Raw genomic sequence first — 11,417 nt, 5'->3', positions numbered from 1 at the left:
CTTCCAAATTGTCATCATCCATTAATTGGTTAATATGGTACTTCAATGGCAGAAAAGAGTTAGTGTTTAGAGATTTAGGCTGATACAGACATTATGCTTTAATTGAGAAACTTCACAATTGGTTAATTATGAACTTCACACTTTGTTAATTCAAGGCAACAAAGAAAAACTTCGAGCTACTTATTCTGTGCCTTCAAGAAATTGTTTCTTCTAAAATGCAAGAACAACAGTTACAAAAGCAAAATCCGTAGGACCAAGGAAAGAGTGAGAAGCAAAAAGGAAAACACCTAAGTGCCTATTCAGGAAAGAATGCTAGATAAAAAGATGGCAGCAAATCAAACAACTGCATTCAAGAATAATCAATTCCACCAACAACTTAAACCATCAAGAATAACATAAGCAAATTCAAAAACATTCAAGTTAAAGGACAGCAAATCAAGAATATCAAGTCCAGCATCAAGTTTAACCATCAACAATAGCAGAGGCAATTTCATAAAAATCCAAGACAAGTTGTGCCATTAGCATGATAAGAACCATATATGTGCAAGCTCCATCAACTGCTTAAAGATAAATGACAAGTGTAACCCCAAAGATTAGACTCATATTGTCAATCCAAGCCATACAACTTACCAACAAAGGAATTGCTGCAGATTACAGAAGACCTTTTTATAGAAACAACATGCACACATATGCAAAGACAACCTTAAAAACAGAACTAACGTGCCAATGACTACTTTTGTCGAGTTTGAAACTGAAAATCTTTATAAAAAATGGTGACATGCATATAGAGTGATTTAAATTATTGAGGTGCGGAATGACAAAAGTTCATTCTCAACAGTTGGTGCATCCTTCGATGACTGGAGGTAGACAAGTTACTGCTTCTACAAGTACATAGCAGATATCCTGAGTCATACAAGGCACTCAAAATTAAGTTGCTGTACTTAGCTCCGAAAAAGGGCGAAAATTGACAAGGCATCATCTATTATATGCTGAAGTAATGCTTTCTACAAAGATTTGGTAAAAGTATATTGGATGAGATCACTGAACTTGTCTGCCTACCATCTTAAACAAAAACTAGTTAGCTAATAATTAATGCAACAAATTTTAAGATTAAAGACTATCTGTGCGCAGATACTGATATCTATAACTCAATGTCAGATCATGCAATTTGAGTCTGAAAGCAACAGCAAATATAGGAGAATTGTTCATATGAGCAGAGATGAATATAAGAGGTAGAGAAGAGAGGACATTTGCCCTTACCAAGAATCTCTTCCCCGAGTATTTCATTCCACAACCTGACCCGAATATAAGAGGTGTGCTTTTGCCAGTGAGTGATAAGAGTTTGGCTAACGAGGAACAAGTGATTAGTAGACACTTGTTGAGAGTGTTTATTTTATAATAGAATAATCAATTCAGGAAAGTGTCCAAATGTACAAGTGAAATAAATTCAATTTGTAGGTTCACATGTTAATTCGGGTGTAATTTTAAGCGCTCTAAACAAGGGGAACAATATTTGGAGGATCTTAAAGATCCAGCAACAGCCAATTTGTAGGTTCACATGTTTTAATTTTTTTTATATTTGGTTTGGGATAAAACACTTTTACGGTGTTTTAATTTATTAAAGATTTGGTTTGGGATTATTTATTTAAAATTTTATTACTTGATTATGTAATTAGTCTTGTGCGAAATTGATTTTATTAGAAATTACAATGATAAATTAATAAATTAAAATTAAGTTTCGGGTTATTTCGGGTCTACCTGTCAACCCGAATTTTTCGGGTTCGGGTTCGGGTCAGGTATCCTGACCCATTTCGGGTTGACGGGTCAGGTTCGAGTCAGCGGGTTTTCTATTATACCCGAGTCTCAACTCGACCCGTAAACCTAATTTGAATCCGATTGTCACCCCTATTATACCCGGGTTTTCTATTACTTGTTTGAAAGTTGATTGGATGAAGTACATCATCGCAGGGGAAGTGTGCTTGGCTTATCTACCAATACCCCCTTCTCAAGTTGAAGGAGAAGGAATCTGTGAATTATTCGTGTCAACTGCTCTTTTCAACTTAACTCAATATTGACCAAACTTGAGTAGCTTGATTAAAGGCCCTCACGTGAATGGGCTGGTGGTTGGCGCCTCTTCCTCGGGACCGTTAGGTTCTGGGGTCGAACCTCCGCAGCAACATCAGTTCGCCGTGCATCTAACGTGCTAGGTCTGGTTGGGGAGCTAGGCCGGGCCGGAGTGGGGATTAGTCGGGCCGCCTTTACGGACTTGACCCGGACACCCCACTCCGTCGACAAAAAAAAAAAAAAAAAAAAAAAAGAGTAGCTTGATTAAAGATTATTGAGTTAGACTCAGGTGCAAAGCCAGAAATTAGACATGAAATAGATTAAGGCCAAAATCAAACTATTCCCCATTTCCCCCTCGATAAAAGACCAACAGAACTGTTTTCAACAACAAAATGAAACTGAAAAGCAAACTTTGAAGTACCAAGTACTACTGGATTAATGCAAAGTACTTCTTTTCAATTTGAATCTAAATAAAAATGTTGTTGATAACAATAGAAACGTCAATGGAAAGTAAAACATGGAATGTGTTATACCATCGAATAAACAAATACAGAATCAAAAAGAAAAGGAACCCCGGCGGGCCGAATTGAAACGACAACTAGCTAGCAGAAACTATAACATGATCTCCAACTCAAAGATGAAAGATCCTCATTTGAGGCAAGATGGAGCGCAACAAATATCCTGCAATGTACTTATATGCTCGTTGTGTTGAATGAATTCCATCCCAGCTTATGTATTTATCAGGGTTAGGACATGCAGAAACTCCTTCAGCCCCACACATCTTTCAAGGATCAAAATTGTATGGCCCTGATCCACTTCCACAACAAGCCTTTTGTAAAGAATTTCTATCAAATCCTGCAAGAATTTTCAACCAAAAATTTTAAGTTGTGGGATTAAGCTAGATAATTAATTTAGTACATATATATACTTAAAAAAAATTTCGTCAAAATGATGGTATGGTAACAAATTAACTTACGTAGACGCCTGGCATGAGACAGGAGCCACAAGTAGGCGTTGTAGTAGTCACCATAGACAATGTCGACATAGGGATATTCTATCTTCAACACGTTGATTGATGCTTTTAGAACTTCATTGTGAATTTCAGCGAAGTTGTTTAAGTCCTTGAGACAGTGTTTTTCATCATATGCTGCTGAATTATTTGTGTGGAAGCTACTGAGATAAATTGGAAGACAGCCAATTGGGAAGTTACCAGGGACAATAACTCGTCTTGCCCCAAAACCAATGACTCTCTGAAAATAGCAAAAATTAGCAAGATGAAAATAAGATTGTTAAATTTTTATTTGTACATATAAACAAACCCCTAATGAAAAATGCCATTTTTGAACAGTTGCAAAAAAAAAAAGGAATTTGAGAAATTTTTTTTTAAAAAAAAAGCAGTTTTGAGAAATTAAACATACTTGAAATTAAATTAACAAGGAAATTAAATCAAAAACAGAGAGAGCAATCACCCGAACAGCATCTGTAATACTTTGGACAACATCTGGCACTAAACCAGTTAACTCGTCCAAGGTTTTTCTTTGAACGAAGCCATAGTTATAGTCATTGCCTCCAATCTCACCAACAAAGAAAAGGGCACTTCTGAGCATTTTCCAACATCCTAGGGTTTAGATTAACAAAAAAAGAAATAGGATAATCAATAATTGTTACCTTAATATATTCTTGATCTGTGCTAAAAAGTTAAATTAATTTGCTAACCTTCTTTGGCGTGACAAGTGGAGTTGAAGTGGGAAGCCATCCATTCCAATTGCACGCTGACGGGATTTTTTTTTATCAATGCAAGTTTAATTCCGAATTTACACCCGTTGGACTGCAAGTATACAGGTCGCAATTGTAGTACGAGATGTGTATCGGGTCGATCCCACGAGGAGCAATTTAAAACAATTATTAGATACTAATTTACTCTATTATTTAGACTCACAATTAATTTGAGCAGAAACTTCAGATTTTAATTCAACTACAAAAATTCTTAAATAGATAAATGCAATATCTCAAGGGGAGTAGAATTCACTAAATATTAAGATCTAGGGATGTAGATTCCACTTATGACACAAAAGATCTAAAATGAATTAATTCAACACTTGTTACTGCTCTTGTTTAACCAAGGATTCATTTCCAGAAATACCAAATTCACATTCTCATGATAATAATGGGTTAAAACAGATTAGTTTTTCCTAATCTCTTGGTAAATACTAAATCTGTTCTTATTTACACATGAAATGCAGATTTCATCCACTTGAATGTATTTCTATTCTCATGAATATACAACTCAAGTTCTACTTGTGTCATTCCATTATTTTTACCATTTCTCAATGAGTAAAAACAACTATAAACCTACTATTGGTGATCAAGCAACAACACGTAATCCAACATACACAAGTAGATAAGTTAATACAAGACATAACAAGCATAAATCACAATCACTTCATATCATTTGGCCATAAGCTTCATCTACTCGCTAGATAAAGGAAATTAGCTACTCATGAATGATGAAACACTCATAACTTCATTAATGTAAATCATCATGAATTACAAATACAAGAGGAATAAAGAAAGTCTTAGCCAAGATATGGTAAAGCCTTCCAAAAATCTCCTTTGTCTTGAACTTGGATGATTACAAGATGAAACCTCAATTGCCCCTTGCAAGTACCTAGCTAGAGAGAATATGTTTTTCTGTAAGAAGCTAAGCTACGAATGGTTTTTTAGATCTCTCCCCATATCTCTGCATAAAAAACACTCAAATGCTCCATTTTTCCAAGTCAAATTCTATCCTTTGATTCCCAAATCTCCACTTTGTTAGCATAGTCAAAAACCAATATTTTTGACTTGAAAATAAGCCACTTTTCTTGCCCTTTTGTCTTCTGAAGCATGTGCACCGAATTCCCTTGCATCTTATAGCTGGAAAGTGGTATGAACACAAGAGAATTGGCTGAGTCAAATTGCAGAATTTCGGCTATAAAACGCGCCTACACAAAACGCGGTTACAAGTCACGTTTTGTGTACTCGCGTATTCACTTTGGCCTTATTTCATCTGCGATTTTCTCTATCATAAAGGCCGAAATAGCTTTTGTGCAAAACACAAAAGTTGTAGCCCTTTGAGTTAGCTTTCCAATACTTCAAGAATCATCCAAATCGGAGCTTTGTAGCCTGAGATATGATCGAAATACTGTCACCTGTTCAAACCTCTGTTTTAACTTCCGACCACAGGGTGCAGCTTCTGTATTCCAACGTTTTGCCCATGAAGATGGCAGAAATGGATTTCGATGTCTTCATACGAATTGTAGGTCTCTTTCTTAGCTTTAAAATGGTATAAACATCACCTCAATCCGATAAGTGTAGCTCCAGATATGGTCAAAATACTGAAAAGTGTCAAAACTGACTTGTATTGCATTTCCTCACTTGAACGTTTTTCACTTCATTCTTCTTGTTGCCACTTAAATTCATCACCAAATCTCTATTTTTCACCTCAATTGACCTCCTTTGGTGATTGATTCATTATTCCTGCATAAAAATGAAGTTTTTACTATTAAAATCAATAGAAATGCAATATTATCCACTTTTACCAAAAATATATAATTTTACCAAAAACCTCTTTATTTTAATTATAAAACTAAATAATCAACTCAAAATTAACTAATAAAATGCACTTAAAAATACGTAAAATAAACTCTTATCACACGCTAAGGGAACTATTGGTTGCTGGATTTGTAATGTTTTTAGCTTTCAATGCCTCTTCTGATAGAGCAGTAGCTCCAGCAACAGCAAAGTTTACCCCATGTTTGAAGTTTGCATGAGCTTTCTTGTAAGGTTCGAGGTATGGAAGACCAAATGCTGTTGCTGTTAAACAAAGTTCAACAATCTTAGTTGCTAATACGATTAGGAGTATTAAAAAAAAAAGAACCAAAATACGGACGTTCTACAAGAAAAATTAGGCCTAGTTTTTCCTCAAAAGAATTAATTGGAATTCTGCCTTGTTTGAAAAACTTTTTTCCTGATAAAAACCTATATATCCACTTGTTAATTTTTTGTAATAAGAAAACTGACTTAAACGTTATGAAATTGGGATTTAATCTGCCCTCTCCATTTTAATTTCTCTTTCTTTTGCATAAATTTTCTGGAGTAATTAAGCATGTTAATTTTCATGATATTCACGTAACACACATCAAGCCTGATTAGATGATGGTTCTGCTCGTTTAATTTTTTCAGTAGATTTAAACTTTTGATCCTTAATTAGATATCACATATAAAAAAATTAAACAAAAAAAAGATCTAGAAGAGCTTGGGAAAATAAACAAATAGAATTAGGTTAAAAATTTGACAAACCAAAGAAACAGAAATTCACATAGCCTCAACCAGAAATAGGAAGATATCGTTGTAAATTAAAAAAAAAGGAAGAATAATGGTTGTAAACATAAATAAAGTTATAAGAGGCAAATTTCAAGAAAATTCTCAACTACAAAAAAAAAAATAGTAATAATGAAAAGTAGTTTGGAATTATTTTTGGCGCATACCGAAATAGTCAACAATGAGGAGCCCAACCAGAAATAGGAAGATATGGTTGTAAATTAAAAAAAAAAAAGGAAGAATAATGGTTGTAAACATAAAAAAGTTATAAGAGGCAAATTGCAAGAAAATTCTCAACTACAAAAAAAATAGTAATAATAAAAAGTAGTTTGGAATTAATTTTGGTGCATACCGAAATAGTCAACCATGAGGAGCCCATTAGAACATCGACCAGTAGGTTTTCCAAACGTTGTCTCGCCATAAGGGGGTCTAGTGAACAAGAAACCACTGCCATGGGGACTCTCTAAAACAAGGTTTCCAGTATCAGAAATTGAGTCACCGAGCTGATATATCTTGTCAAGGTGATACAGCCTTCCCAGTTCACCTGCTTTTTCAACATTCATAAAACCGGCCATGGTACCTCTGAATTTTCTTGCAGTGCAAGCATGAGGATGTAAAAGAAGAAGAATTAAGAAGAAACTGAGACAAATAATGGAGATATGTTGACCCCTCGTAGCCATTGTTTCTTAGAAGATAACAAGAAAAAAACACGATTTGAATTGTTGATGTATAAAGTTCCTATGATTGATAGTGCTGAATATATAGGCACCAATAGAATTCCATTCACTTTAGGATTAGAGTACCAATTAGGGCTGTTAATCGAACCGGGCAGCTCGCGAGCCGAGCTCGACCCGGCTCGATAAGAGCTCGGCTCGGCTCGTTTAGAGAGACAAACGATCCGAGCTCGAGCTCTACTTAGTACTCGTTTAATACACGAGCCGAACTATGCTCGGCTCGTTTAAGCTCGTTAGGCTCGAAGGGTAGGGGCATTTTTGTCATTTCAATATATATGGGGTATTTTAACCAAAGTCATCTCCAGTCTCGGTCTGTAGCCCTAATTTTTTTTCCTCTTTTGGTCTTACGTTTTCCCCTCCCACAGCCGTCACCCTCCAGCCGCACCCCGCAGTCGCACTCCGCAACCTCCATTCTCACGCCGCACCCAGCAGCCTCCGTTCTCACCCCGCACCCCACAGCCTCCGTTCGTTTGTTTTTTTTTTTGCAATGAATCTCTCTGAAGTTGGCGCGATTTGTTTTTGCAGAATATGCTTACACGCTGCAAGTCGATGAGAAGAGTGATATTTATAGCTACGGTGTGGTGTTATTGGAAATCTTGACCGGGAAAAGATCTGTGGATGCAGAATTTGGGGATGGCAATAGTATAGTAGATTGGGTGAGGTCTAAGATTAAGAGTAAAAATGGTTTTCTTGATATTCTGGACAAAAATGCTGCTGCGTCGTGTGCCTCCGTGAGGGAGGAAATGATGCTAGTGCTAAGAATTGCATTGATCTGCACCAGTCGAAATCCGGCTGACCGTCCAACTATGAGGGATGTAGTATCAATGCTGCAAGAGGCCAAGCCGAAGAGGAACTGCCCGGAGGCGGCGAAGAAAATGGCACCGCTTGCGATGCTGTTCCTTTGGTACAAAAGCCGGCATCTATAATTGAATGTTAATAGGATTGGGTTTTTTATTTTTTTTTTGGGGTTTTTTTCTTCACTTTTCAAATTTTGATTGTGGGGATTGATATAGGAATTTTTTTCCCCTCTTATTTCCACTTCCAAGTGTTCTGATTCTATCACTTGCCGTGACTAGGCTTGTTAAATGGTTCTTAATATATGCGTGCAAATTTCATAAGCATCGTACCCTTGATGAGGGATGGATTGAGTTTTTTGCGAGCTCGAGCTCGAGTTTCGAGCTCGATGAGCTCGGCTCGATTTTAAACTCGAGTTCGAGCTCGAGCTCGAGTTTTCTACTAGTATATCGAGTCGATCTCGAATGCCTTGTAAAGCTCGAATTACTAATCGAGCGAGCTCGAGCTAGCTCGATTAGAGGTTCGAGTCGAGCTCGATTGTCCTATGCTCGAGCTCGACTCGGCTCGTTTAACAGCTCTAGTACCAATCTCCTAGTATGTTTGACAAGGAAAAATACTAGGATTAGAATTGTTATGCTAGTATGTATAACAATTTCCTTGTTATACTAGTATGTTTGACAAGGAAAAAATACTAGGATTAGAATTGTTATACTAGTATGTATACCAATTTCCTTGTTATACTAGTATGTATAACAAGGAAAAAACACGATTTGAATTGTTGATGTATAAAGTTCCCATGATTGATAGTGCTGAATATATAGGCACCAATAGGATTCTATTCACTTTAGAATTAGAGTACCAATCTCCTAGTATGTTTGCTGAGCGACAAAATCCAATTTCTAAAGTGAAATCCAATTCCCATGATTTGAATTGTTTCCTTCTACGACACAACAAACACAACACAAGGATAATAAGTATTTAGTAACTTTTCCAACTTCCTTAAGGATGTTATGGTACAAGACTGCATCCTAAATAAGTCAATTGTGAAATCAAGTTTGGAAAAGAATTGAATATAACTAATTATTTTTGAAAAAAATATAACAAAAAATAACCTTAAAAAATCTTCCCCAACTTTTTTACATCTTTGGAATAGACCTTATGGTATTAAAGGTGATGAAAAAGAAAAATAATTTCTTACACTAAATAAAAGAGACAAATTTAAGAGACATAATTGCAATAAAATAAATCAAATAAATAAATAAGTGAAAGACACAAATGTTTTAATTATCTAGCTAACAGAAAATTGAAACTCCAAACACAAATCTTTGATTGAATTGATGCAAAATTTGCAGGAAAGATCGATGGAGGTAGAATAAAAATAAAAAGAATGAAAGGGATGAACAATTTTTATACCAGAGTTTCACAAATTTTTTTTCATTTTGTTCATTTGGTTCATGTTTTACGGAGAATATTCGCTTTCTTCAAACAAGATGAGGAGAGATGGATATGAGGCTGTGAGCCACTTCACTTGTACTTAGAATTAAAATTACAAAGTTATAAAATGATCCCTAATTTTTTAATATTTATAAAATATATCCTGCGGGTCGGGTACCCGCGTGTTTTTATTTTTCTGATTCGTATCAATACCCGATTTTTGCAGGTACCCGACCCTTATCTGCCCCGCTAAGAAATATAGGATCGGATAACCTATTTTTCAGATCGGATCGGATCGGATCGGGTTCATCAGGTTTTCGGACCAACGGGTTTTTTGGCCCACCCCTAACTACCAGCCTCTTATCACCCCGTTCTCCACTCTTGCATGGAAAACTACTAAAGGGGTTGAGCTAATATCCAGTGAGGTTCCAAGTAAACTCAATGGAATCACATAATTCACTTTTCAACAATAAAACATGTTTCTTAACAATTAACATCCTAAAACACGCAAATGTAACAGGAATAACAAATCAATTAATATCAAAGGATACGATACGAATACGGACTCTAGAAGTGGCTCTCATCCATTTCCAAACGTAGCACTTAGCTCCGTTCATTAATTCAATAACATTTCCCCAGTTAAACAGTAACCAACATTTTCCTTTCTTCCAGTGTTTGGTGATCACCTCAGTGGGGCATACTCGAGTATACCAATAAACGGTACTCCAGGACTATCAACCTACTTGATCGACCCCAGCTGGCTTGAATAGGCCGACCATCGATGGGATTTGGGCTCAAAACAGTCATGCACAGTTAATAGTAGCAGTTAAACAATAATAGCTCCTAAGAGCAGTTAGGTCGAGTGCGATAAAGTACACACTCACCTTTTAGTAAAACAGTAGCAATTGCCAATTTTTCACTCTAAACAATTCAAATGTCAGTAATCCAACAAGTATTAGTCAACTAGGCACTCAACATTTATCGTTCATCAAGTATTCAATCATTACAAACAAATGTAGAACACTTACCAAATCAAGTGAAAAGTCACGCCTCGGCATCGTGGTGTCCTTCTAACTCACCACTGACTCCTGAGACATGCCGAAACTATAATTACTAGACCTTTTGACACCATTAACTATCTTAGTCAAATTAAGGGGAAATTCACATAAGACTCTAGTTTAAATCGGTCATCAAATGAAGAAAGTTTTGTAACCAAATTCTTGGAACTAAGGTCGGAAACATTACCCTCACTCTCGCCCCCCCCCCCCTTCTTTTTTTTAACAAAATTTCTTTCACCAATATTACTTCAAATTTCTCCCAAAAAACCAGTGAATTTATTCATACATGTCATGATTAAAACATTAAAAGTTTAATGAGCCAAAAGGTGCAAGTTTGCAGCCAACATTTTGGAGTTAAATTTAAAAAAATTGTAGCTACATACTCTCGGGTTTCAAGTAGGAAAATCTAGCGATACCATTCAATTTTCCCTTATAGCTTTTAGATTTATAACACCAAAACTTGACATAATTCTAAACCAAGATATATGACAAGAATTTTCAATAAAATAGCAACAAATTTTTGAAATAAAGGCTGGAATATAACCATGGTTCAAAGTTGGAAGTTCCATCCAAAACATGTTACATGCATGTTGATTTCTAACCAAAATCTCAACTTTCTTTCATGATTCAAGCATAAATCATGCAATATGTAATAAAGTGACTATAAGGCATGAATCTCTCTTGAAAAACTTCAATAAAAATAGAAACTACAAGCTAGAAACTACAGTTCACACCCCACGGTTCAGGCAAGAAAAATTCCAGCAAGTCTTTCCTCACTTTTGTCACCAAGACAGTTCTTCTCTTACTCATTTTCAACCACAAATCACCCAATAATAGGCTTGTAACATGAGATGAGGTATTAATCAGGCATTCCAGCAAAACTCAACAAGACAATTTTGCATCTGAAAGCTGGAAGTTCAAGCTTCCCCCACGGTTCAAAGCTGGAAAAATTTCCAGCAAGAAAGCAATA

General features: G+C 35.9%; 1 pseudogene; it reads right to left on the bottom strand.

Moving 5' to 3' along the window:
- Positions 1–2,695: 2,695 nt before the first annotated feature.
- On the bottom strand, positions 2,696–7,001 carry LOC113729385 (acetylajmalan esterase-like; annotated as a pseudogene).
- Between the last annotated feature and the right edge of the window lie 4,416 nt (positions 7,002–11,417).

Source organism: Coffea arabica, chromosome 2e (genome assembly GCF_036785885.1).
Source record: "Coffea arabica cultivar ET-39 chromosome 2e, Coffea Arabica ET-39 HiFi, whole genome shotgun sequence".
In the NCBI taxonomy this organism is placed as follows: Eukaryota; Viridiplantae; Streptophyta; class Magnoliopsida; order Gentianales; family Rubiaceae; genus Coffea; species Coffea arabica.
The sequence above is the reverse complement of the archived record's forward strand: the minus strand, read 5'-3'. Positions and strand labels throughout refer to the sequence as shown.